Consider the following 10,401-nt stretch of genomic DNA (forward strand, 5'->3'; position numbering starts at 1 on the left):
CTCCCTACCTATTCAATATTGTACACTAAGTCCTAACCAGAACAATAAGACAACAAAAGGACATCAAAAGGATACAAATTGGAAAGGAAGAAGTCAAATTATCACTATTTGCAGTTGATATGATAGTATACTTAAGTGACCCTAAAAATTCCACCAGAAAACTCCTAAACCTGATAAACAACTTCAGCAAAGTAGCTGGATATAAAATTAACTCAAACAAATCAGTGGCCATCCTCTACACAAAGGATAAGCAGGCTGAGAAAGAAATTAGGGAAACAATACCCTTCACAATAGTCACAAATAATATAAAATACCTTGGTGTGACTCTAACTAAGCAATCGAAAGATCTATATGATAAGAACTTCAAGTCTATGGAGAAAGATATCGAAAAAGATCTCAGAAGGTGGAAAGATCTCCCATGCTCATGGACTGGCAGGATTAATATAGTAAAAATGACCATATTGCCAAAAGCAGTCTACAGATTCAATGCAATCCCCATCAAAATTCCATCTCAATTCTTCACAGAGATAGAAAGAGCAATTTGCAAATACATCTGGAATAACAAAAAACCTAGGATAGCAAAAACTATTCTCAATAATAAAAGAACCTCTGATGGAATCACCATCCCTGACCTTAAGCTGTACTACAAAGCAATTGTGATAAAAACTGCATGGTATTGGTACAGTGAGAGGCAGGTGGATCAATGGAATAGAACTGAAGACGCAGAAATGAACTGACACACCTATGGTCACTTGATCTTTGACAAAGGAGCTAAAAGCATCCCGTGGAAAAAAGACAGCATTTTCTTTTCTTTTTTTTTTAAATATTTATTTATTATTTTAAATAAGTACACTGTAGCTGTCTTCAGACATACCAGAAGAGGGAGTCAGATATCATTATGGGTGGTTGTGAGCCACCATGTGGTTGCTGGGATTCGAACTCAGGAACTTCGGAAGAGTAGTCAGTGCTCTTACCCGCTGAGCCATCTCACCAGCCCAAAAGACAGCATTTTCAATAAATGGTGGTGGCTCAACTGGTGGTTAGCATGTAGAAAGAAGAATGAAAATTGATCCATTCTTATCTCCTTGTACAAAGCTCAAGTCCAAGTGGATCAAAGACCTCCACATAAAATTAGATATAGAAACTAATAGAAGAGAAAGTGGGGAAGAGCCTCAAACACATGGGCACAGGGGAAATTTTCCTGAACAGAACACCAATAGCTTATGCTCCAAGATCAAGAATTGACAAATGGGACCTCATAAAATTACAAAGCTTCTGTAAGGCAAAGGACACTGTCAGTAGGACAAAATGGCAACCAACAGATTAGGAAAAAATCTTTACCAATCCTACATCTGATAGAGGGCTAATATCCAATATATACAAAGAACTCAAGAAGTTAGACTCCAGAGAACCAAATAACCCTATTAAAAATGGGGTATAGAGCTAAACAAAGAATTCTCAACTGAGAAATACCAAATGTTTGAGAAGCACCTAAAGAAATGTGTCAGCCAGGCAGTGGTGGCGCACACCTTTAATCCCAGCACTTGGGAGGCAGAGGCAGGTGGATTTCTGAGTTCGAGGCAAACCCAGTCTACAGAGTGAGTTCCAGGACAGCAGGGCTTCACAGAGAAACCCTGTCTTGAAAAACAAAAACAAAAAAAAAAAAAACAAAAAACAAAAAACAAAACAAAAGAAATGTTCAACACCCTTAGTCATCACGGTAATGCAAATCAAAACAACCATGAGATTCCACTTCACACCAGTCAGAATGACTTAGACCAAAAATTCAGGTGATAGCAGATGCTGGTGAGGTGGTAGAGAAAGAGGAATATTCCTTTATTGCTGGTGGGATTGCAAGCTGGTACAACCCCTCTGGAAATCAGTCTGGAGGTTTTTCAGAAAATTGGATATAGTACTAACTGTGGTCCTAGCAATACTGCTTCTGGACATATACCCAGAAGATGCTCCAACATGTAATAAGGACACATGCTCCACTATGTTCATAGCACACTTATTTATAATAGTTAGAAGTTGGAAACAACCCAGTTGTCCCTCAACAGAGGAATGGATACAGAAAATGTGGTACATTTACACAATGGAATACTACTCAGCTATTAAAAACAATGACTTCATGAAATTCTTAAGCAAATGGATGGAACTAGAAAATATCCTGAGTGAGGTAATCTAGTCACAAAAGAACACACATGGTATGCACTCACTGAGAAGTGGATATTAGCCCAGATGCTTGGAATACCCAAGATACAATTTACAAACCACAAGAAATTCAAGAAGAAGGAAGACCAAGGTGTGGATACTTTGGTCCTTCTTAGAAGGGGAACAAAATACCCATGGGAGGAGATACAGGGATAAATTATGGAGCAGAGACTGAAGGAATGACCATCCAAAGGCTGCTCCACCTGGGGATCCATCCCATATTCAGTCATCAAACCCAATCACTATTGTGGATGCCAACAAGTGCTTGCTGACAGGAGCCTGATATAGCTGTCTCCTGAGAGGCCCTACTATTGCCTGACAAATACAAAAGTGGAGGCTCACAGCCAGTCGTTGAACTGAGCACAGGGTCCCCAATGGAGGAGCTAGAGAAAGGACCCAAGGAGCTGAAGGGTTTTCCAGCCCCAAAGGAGGAACAATATGAACTAACTAGTACCCCCAGAGCTCCCAAGGACTAAACCACCAACCAGAGAGTACACATGGTGGGACTCATGGCTCCAGCTGCATATGTAGCAGAGGATGGCCTTGTTGTTTGTTCATCAGTGGGAGGAGAGCCCTTGGTCCTGTGAAGGCTCTATGCCCTAGTGTAGGGAAATGCCAGGGCCAGGAAGTGGGAGTGGGTGGGTTGGTGAGCAGGGGAAGGGGAGAACAGATAGGGGGTTTTCAGAGGGGAAGTGAAGAAAGGGGATAACATTTGGAATGTAAATAAAGAAAATATCAATAAAAATCAGAAAAATAAATGTTTAGTTAGATAACTAGACTTAATGAAAACACACGTAAGCACTCTGTTATAACTTCTTTTTTTTTTCTTTTTTTTTCTTTTCTTTTCTTTTTTTTTAAGACAAGGTTTCTCTGTATAGCCCTGGCTGGCCTAGAACTCAGAAATCTGCCTGCCTCTGCCTCCCAAGTGCTGGGATTAAAGGCGTGCACCAGCACCTCCCAGCCTGTTGTAACTTCTTATTCAATTTATGATTTGAGTTTATGTTTGTACTTGTGAACTTTTGAGAAAAAAAAAAAAGGCTTGGAACACCATGTGATCTATTCTCCTAAATAAGTACAAAAACTAGGAACAAAGACATTAAGTAAACAAAAGGAGAATAGAAAAGCAGCAGAGTAGATGCAAACTAGCAGCAGAAGAGACAGCAGAATACAGAAGTAGAACAGGGCGAGGAGCGAGGCGAGGCAGGACAGCACAGAGAGTGGAGACCGAGAGAACAGAAAGCCGCGAGTGGGCTTTGTCTTACCACAGGACAGCAGCTTTCTTAACAGCAAGGCAGAGAGAAGCTTCTCATGTCTTTATACAGTAAAGATTGGAGTTTATTTTCCACCCAGAGTGAGTTCTTTGTGTGCTGGTGCTTGGGCTTTTGCTCTATCCACCAAATATATGCATGCATTTGTAAGTATAGAGGGGTGTGTGTGTGTGTGTGTGTGTGTGTGTGTGTGTGTGTGTGTGTGTTTAAGTATACATAAATACTGTGGAGTTCATGAGACAGACAGTTGGGTCCAGCATGTCTGTACATGTATGAAATGTACGTATGACTGTGTATGTGTCTATGCATATTTGCTTGTGTACAAGTATTTCTCACTGCGAACATGTCTTTGTTTTTCTGGTTCAGTAAAAGTTAATTGCTGGGATGAAGAGATGGCTCAGCGGTTAAGAGCACCAATTGCTCTTCCAGAGGTCCTGAGTTCAATTCCCAGCAACCACATGGTGGCTCACAACCACCTGTAATGGGATCCGGAGTCCTCTTCTGATGTGTCCGGAGACAGCTACAGTGTACTCATATACATAAAATAAATAAATGCTTTTAAAAAAAAAATAGTTAATTGTTTCAAGCCTCCCTCTTACCTGGCTAGTGAGAGGCGAGGTTTCTGGCCAACAGAGAAAGGAGTCTTAGCAGTAAACCTTCTACTGAATTCCCCCTGCTATACAGCATATGTTAACTGCCAGAGACTTATAAAGTAAGTTTATAAAGTAAGAGTTAAGGTTTCCAGTGCTTAATCAGCACAGAGAATTACAAAGCAAATAATAAGAGCAATAAAGTGTTAAGTTTCTTCAGTGCTTAATGAAGCACAGAACAATGAGTTAAGTATTTAGCACAGAACAGTAAGACAAAACAGTAAGCGTTAAGTTTTCAGTGCTTCATGAAGCACAGAACAGTAACAGAGAGTGATAAAATAAAGAGACAGCATTCAATAAAGCATAAAGAGTTAGAGAGAAAAGCAGTCCATGGTATGCAGCCACAGAATAAGCAAGAAAGTTAATTTTTTCAGAAGCCATCAGCTCCAGCATTCAGCATAGTTAGAGAGTAAAGAGCCCGGAGATCGTCAGTCTTTTCTGCGTCCATCCCACACTGACCACTTCAGCACCATTTCCCTCTGGCCAGACAGGCTTGCAGCAGCACAAGAATTCTTTGACCTTAATTTCACTTTCTATTATGGCTGTAGGTGGCACTGGTTGAGGTGGTGCATACCTGTAGGATTTGCTAAAGGAGATTCACAAGTTCCAGGCCAGCCTGAGCTACACATTTGAGAGCTGGAGAGATGATTCAGCGGTTAAGAGCACTGGCTGCTCTTCCAGAGGACCTGGATTCAATTCCAAGTACCAATGACAGCCCACAACTATCTGTAACTCCAGATCCAGGGGACCCAACATCCTCACACAGACATACATTCAGGCAAAACACCAATGCATGTGAAATTTAAAAATTAAAAAAAAAAAAAAAAGACTGCAAGTAGCACATTTTGAAGCGAGGCAGGCTATCTCTAACTGTCCATAGCTGTCATGATGAAGTGAACATGGAAGCCCAGAGCACCTGTGTTAGCCACTTGTCCTGAAGGATGGGTCTGGAGTGAATTCTGGTTCCTCTGCATGTGCCCAATGTTTGTTTTAAAGGGCCAGGACCCTGGTAGTCCTCTGAATGCCCTGCACTAGGATGCACCTGGCATCAGAAAACCATTTTCAGCCTGACTGTCACTCAGGGGCATAGGACCCAATTCCATCCCTACCAGCAAAACCTTCCCAGATGAACATCATCTGTAAATGCACACGGGAAAGGAGAAGTGGCAAGGAGTAGAGAAGCTTAGACCAGGGTCCATCCATCTTTGCTCAGTTTTCTGGTCTCTAAAGCAATTGGCAGAAGACACCGCAAGTAGGGGTCCCCTGGTTTTAAGTCTTTGTTTTCATGGAGGTTTAAGGAAGGAACTGGGAACTTGTTACCACCTCCTTCTGTTCAACTCTAGTGGAAGAGAAAGCTTTGTCTTCTATTTCAGGGCCTCTGACAGCCATCTGAAGATACTGCCCACAGGAAGCCTAAGGCGGCCACGGGCTCCCCAATCTTAAGTTCTCACTTTTATACCCATCCTTTAGTCCTATCTTTTAAAACCCTAGCTTCCTACAAGGGTCAATATTATGTTTTCTGCAACAGCGTTCAGTAAGGCAATCCTCAGGAACTGTGTGCATGGTTGCTGGCAGGAAGCAAATGCCAGCTCAATCCTGGGTAATTGATACATGGCAGCTCAGTTTCAGGGCTCAGCCAAAGTAGTTCCTAATAGATTCTAGATGACAGATAGGCTCATCCTTCAATGGGAGAATCCAAGGCACAGCACTGAGGTGAATTTAGATAGCCTTATAATTATTTTGGAAGGAGAAAGTTCATAACTATTTTATGAAATAAAATATTGACACACAAACACGCACCTGCTTGCTATTTTACTTGTCTGTTAAGTGAAGGTATATTTATTGCATTTATATTGGATGTAAAGTGATTTCTAAGGCTTTTTACATTTGTTTGCTTATTTATTTTGTGTATGTATACATGCTGTGGTACATGTGTGCAGGTCAGAGGACAGCTATCAGGAATCACGTCTCTCTCTCCACCATGTGGATTCTGGAGATTCGGCTCAGGCCCTCATGTCAGGCTTGGCAGCAAGCACCTTTATCTGCTGAGCCATCATTCTGGCCCATAATATATACATATATTTTTAAAGACAGGGTCATTGTGTATCCTTGGCTGTCCTGGAACTCACTATATAGACCAGGGTAGCCTCCAACTCAGAGATTACTTTTGTGTTTAGAAGTATCAAAGCAGCTCTTAGTTAGCTTCCTATTGCTGTGATAACCACCAGGACCAAGAGCATCCTGGGAAAGTGTGGTGGCTTGAATGATATTGATCCCCACAGACTCGTGTTTGAATACTTGGTCCCCAGTTTGTGGAATGGTTGGGAAGGACTAGGAGGTGTGGTCTTGGAGGATGTGTGTTACTGAGGGTGGGGTTTGAGGTTTTAAAGGATCACATCATTCCCAGTTACCTCTCTGTCTCATGGTGGATCAAGATGTGTACTCTCGGCTACTGCTCTAGCCTGCCCACTTGCTGCCATGCTTCTAACCCTCTAGAACTCTTAGTCCCCCATAAACTCTTTCTTTATAAGTTGCCTTGGTCAAGTGTCTTATCACAGCAATGGAAAAGGCAGATACCACTGTCCCCTGTTGCAGCTTGCTGCAGCCATGATCAACCCCATCATGTACTTTGACATGGTGGCCAATGGCATACCCTTGGGGCTGCATCTCCTTTGAGCTGTTTGCAGCCAAAGTTCCAAAGACAGCAGAAAACTTTCATGCTCTGAGCACTGGAAAGAATGGATTTGGATACAAAAGTTCCTCCTTTCACAGAATTATTCCAGGGTTTTGTGTACCAGGGTGGTGTCTTCACATGCCATAATGGCATTGGTCCATCAATGGGGAGAAATTTGAGGATGAGAACTTCATCCTGAAGCATATGGATCCTGGCATCTTGTCCATGGCAAATGCTGGACCAGACACAAATGGTTCCCAGTTTTTTATCTGCACTGCCAAGACTCAGTGGCTGGATGCCGCATGTGGTCTCTGGGAAGGTGAACACAGACGTGAGCATTATGGAAGCCATGGAGCATTTTTTTGGGTCCAGGAATGGCAAGACCAGCAAGAAGATCACCATTTCCAACCGCGAACAATTGTAATGCTTTTGACTCGCTGCCTTTTTACCCTCCAGACCATCGCTTCTGTAGCTCAGGAGAGCACCCTACCCCATCTACTCGCAATACCCTGTAATCTTTGCTCTCACTGAAGTTGTTGGGGTTTCACATTTTCCTCATTTCCCTCCGAGTCTAGCTGGATTCCAGAGGTAAGCTTATGATTATGAATAAAAACTAAATAAGAAAAAAAAGAAAAGTAACCAAGATAGGGAATAAGAAAATTTCATCTTGAAGATTGTAGTCTATCATGAAAGGTAGCCAAGGCAGGAAGTCAGCACAAGAATCTGGAGGCAGAAACTGAAGCTGAGGCCATGGAGGAGTGACGCTTACCGGATGTATCCCACTGCTGGCTCTGTTTGCTTTCTTACACCCAGGGCCACTTGCTCAGGGATGACATCATCTGCAGTGCAGCGAGCCCACATCAATTATGAATCAAAAAAATTCCCCCACAAACTTGCTTCGAACCAATCTGATGAATTTCAACTTTCTCAAGTAAGTTTGCCTCTCTTCACATCCTCTGGCATGTGTCAACGTGACAAAAATGAACCCACACAGTAATAAGTGTTCCCTACATTTCCTCCAGTCAGGAGCTCTCTGGGAGAAGCACAACGTGTTTGAGTTTGAAGGGCCTGCTCTGGAGTCAGGAAAACCTGCAGGGTGAGGAGAAGTTCTGCACAGACAGAGCCACTTCTCACTAATAAGTGTCAAGCAGCAGTCTCTGCCGCTGGCATGTAGCCGAGATACCACGGTTTTCATTCATAGGGACATCTAGATGTGAACAGCATTGCTGAACCTGGGGACCCTGCACTGGCCCCCAGATTACAATCTGCTTTGATTGTAATGTATATAAATCCAATAAGCATTTTCAAAGATGTGTCATTTTTTTAAAAAAAAAAAAAAAAAGAGAAACAAACCTGTTTGCAGGATTGCTCTGACAAACTAAATGTCAGTGTAATAAGTTATTGCCGACACTGTCCTCATCTCCATAGTTACCAACTTAGTGGGGCAACTTAACTCTGGGGGGGAGGGTATTAGCTTTGAATGGCTTTCTTTCTCCATTCATAGCTGTTAGCTGCGCTCTGTTGAACACCACCTCTCCTTTCTCCCTGGGCAGGACCTTGCTTAATGACAAATTGGTGTGATTACATAAACACAGAGTATTTTCTGTTATTATGACATTCTCACTTTAAAAATAACTACCCCTTTCCAGGGTTTTAAACATACATTAATTTCTTTAGCTGAGGTATACTTTATATGCAGATACATTGTCTTAACCATAATAATCATTGAATTTTAACAAGAGAGTGGACTTCTGTAGTGAGAATTCTGGAGTTTCGGTTTCATTTAACACACACACACACACACACACACACACAAAGAGAGAGAGAGAGAGAGAGAGAGAGAGAGAGAGAGAGAGAGAGAGAGATATTGAGAGACATATTATAAAAATGTGCTTCCGTTTGAATCCCAGGTGCAGGGCTATGGGACTGATTCCGACTGTCTACAGCAGCTGACCATGATTTTCCTCTTGCTCTAGAAAAAGCATGGTTTTGCTAGCTGCAGGTCATTTCTGTGATTGTGTGACATTTGGAATTCTGGGAACTTTTCAGAGTACATATAAATGCGAGGGCCCCAAGAGGTGAGGGTTGGTGGTTGGTGGTCATTTAGGGAGGTTGTTTGCTGTTTGTTAGTAGCTGGAGTCAAAGAAGAAACAAAAGGAAAGAAATTAGATTCAGGGATTTTCCTAATTCCTCTCTTTCCTCTATCCTTGTTTCTCTCTGACCTAGTGGTAGGGGGTGAGATGGGAGGCAGTAGATAAAGGGTGGGGGAACAAAGAACCTACCAAGTATCAGAGACCAGCTATAGACTCTGTAGGATAGCTAAAGAGTGCGGGTGCATCCGTTTGAATGCATTAGTGAAAACCTCAGACACCAGTCATGTGCTGCCACTGCATTAGGGAAAGGAAACTAAAAAACACTTCCCCTTTGACTAATTCTACGGCTTTACTTCCCCCTCCCTGTGGTTTTCTGTCTGAATTTGTGCCTGTCTGAGTGCTGTCCTGTGACTCTGTCCCTGTGTGTCTATGTGTCTGTTCCTAAGAGAGCTTTGTTCTGTATTTATTGAACAGCACAGAAAGCAACACATGAATGAGGGCTCTCTGCAGAAATCTTTAGCAGAGTTTACAAAGGGTTAAACCATTCACCCCCCACCTGCCCCCAACTCACCCCAATAAGCAAATCAATACCGCTACAAAGCAAAGGAAGAAGGCTGATTTCAGTGTTTGTAATGACTATCACAACACACCCATAAACACACAAACAGGTCAGGGCCATGGAAGGATATAACAAGATTACAGCTACCACTATCTTAGGTTGTAAAAGCTGACTGACTGCTCAAGAAACCCAAGGCAAGTGAGTCTCTTGAAGATAGGTTAAAAAAATGGACTGAGAACACAGTAGGATAGCAGTCTCACATCTTCAGTGACCTTAATGTGCGTTACCAGCTTTGGCCGTGAGGTTCAGCAAAAACTTCTTTCTGGTCCCTTACGATGCTAGGGATAGTTTCATGGCAATGATCACATTAGTTAAAGCAGCAAAGACGTGATATATGTGGTCTTTTTCTCTCCCCCAGATAGAGAGACATGGAAGAAGGGAACTTTGCCATTTGTCTGCTCGTCCTCCATCTTGCTGGCAGGTTCATCTATCCTGTGGGTGTGGATCCTCGAGTAGAGTGGTTCTCAACTTTCCTCATGTTGCGATCCTTCAATACAGTTCCTCATGTCGTGGTGATCCCCACAACCATAAAATTATTCCATGGCTGCTTTATAACTGTAATTTTTGATACTGTTATGAATCATATGTAAATATCTGATGTGTAGGCTATCTGATATGCAACCACAGTTGGGGATATGACCCTCAGGTTGAGAACCATTGATCTAGTGACGAATAATGCAGTCACTAGATGCAATAATAACAGGAGGACCTGAGCTTGGATTCCCCAAAATCCATGTAAAAATGCAGGTGTATTAGTATATGCCTGCAATCCCAGCACCGAGGAGGCCAAGACAGAAGGAGGCCAGGGGCCTGCTGGTCAGTAAATCTAACTGGTCAGTAAATGAGCTCCAAGTTCAGTGATAGACCCTGTCTCAATGAAAGG

At 42.5% G+C, this 10,401-nt stretch overlaps 1 pseudogene; it reads left to right on the forward strand.

Annotated features, from left to right (window-relative positions):
• The first annotated feature begins 6,733 nt into the window (after window positions 1-6,733).
• Window positions 6,734-7,230, forward strand: LOC116084733 (annotated as a pseudogene).
• The last annotated feature ends 3,171 nt before the right edge of the window (window positions 7,231-10,401 follow it).

Source organism: Mastomys coucha, unplaced genomic scaffold, assembly GCF_008632895.1.
Source record: "Mastomys coucha isolate ucsf_1 unplaced genomic scaffold, UCSF_Mcou_1 pScaffold9, whole genome shotgun sequence".
Lineage (NCBI taxonomy): Eukaryota > Metazoa > Chordata > Mammalia > Rodentia > Muridae > Mastomys > Mastomys coucha.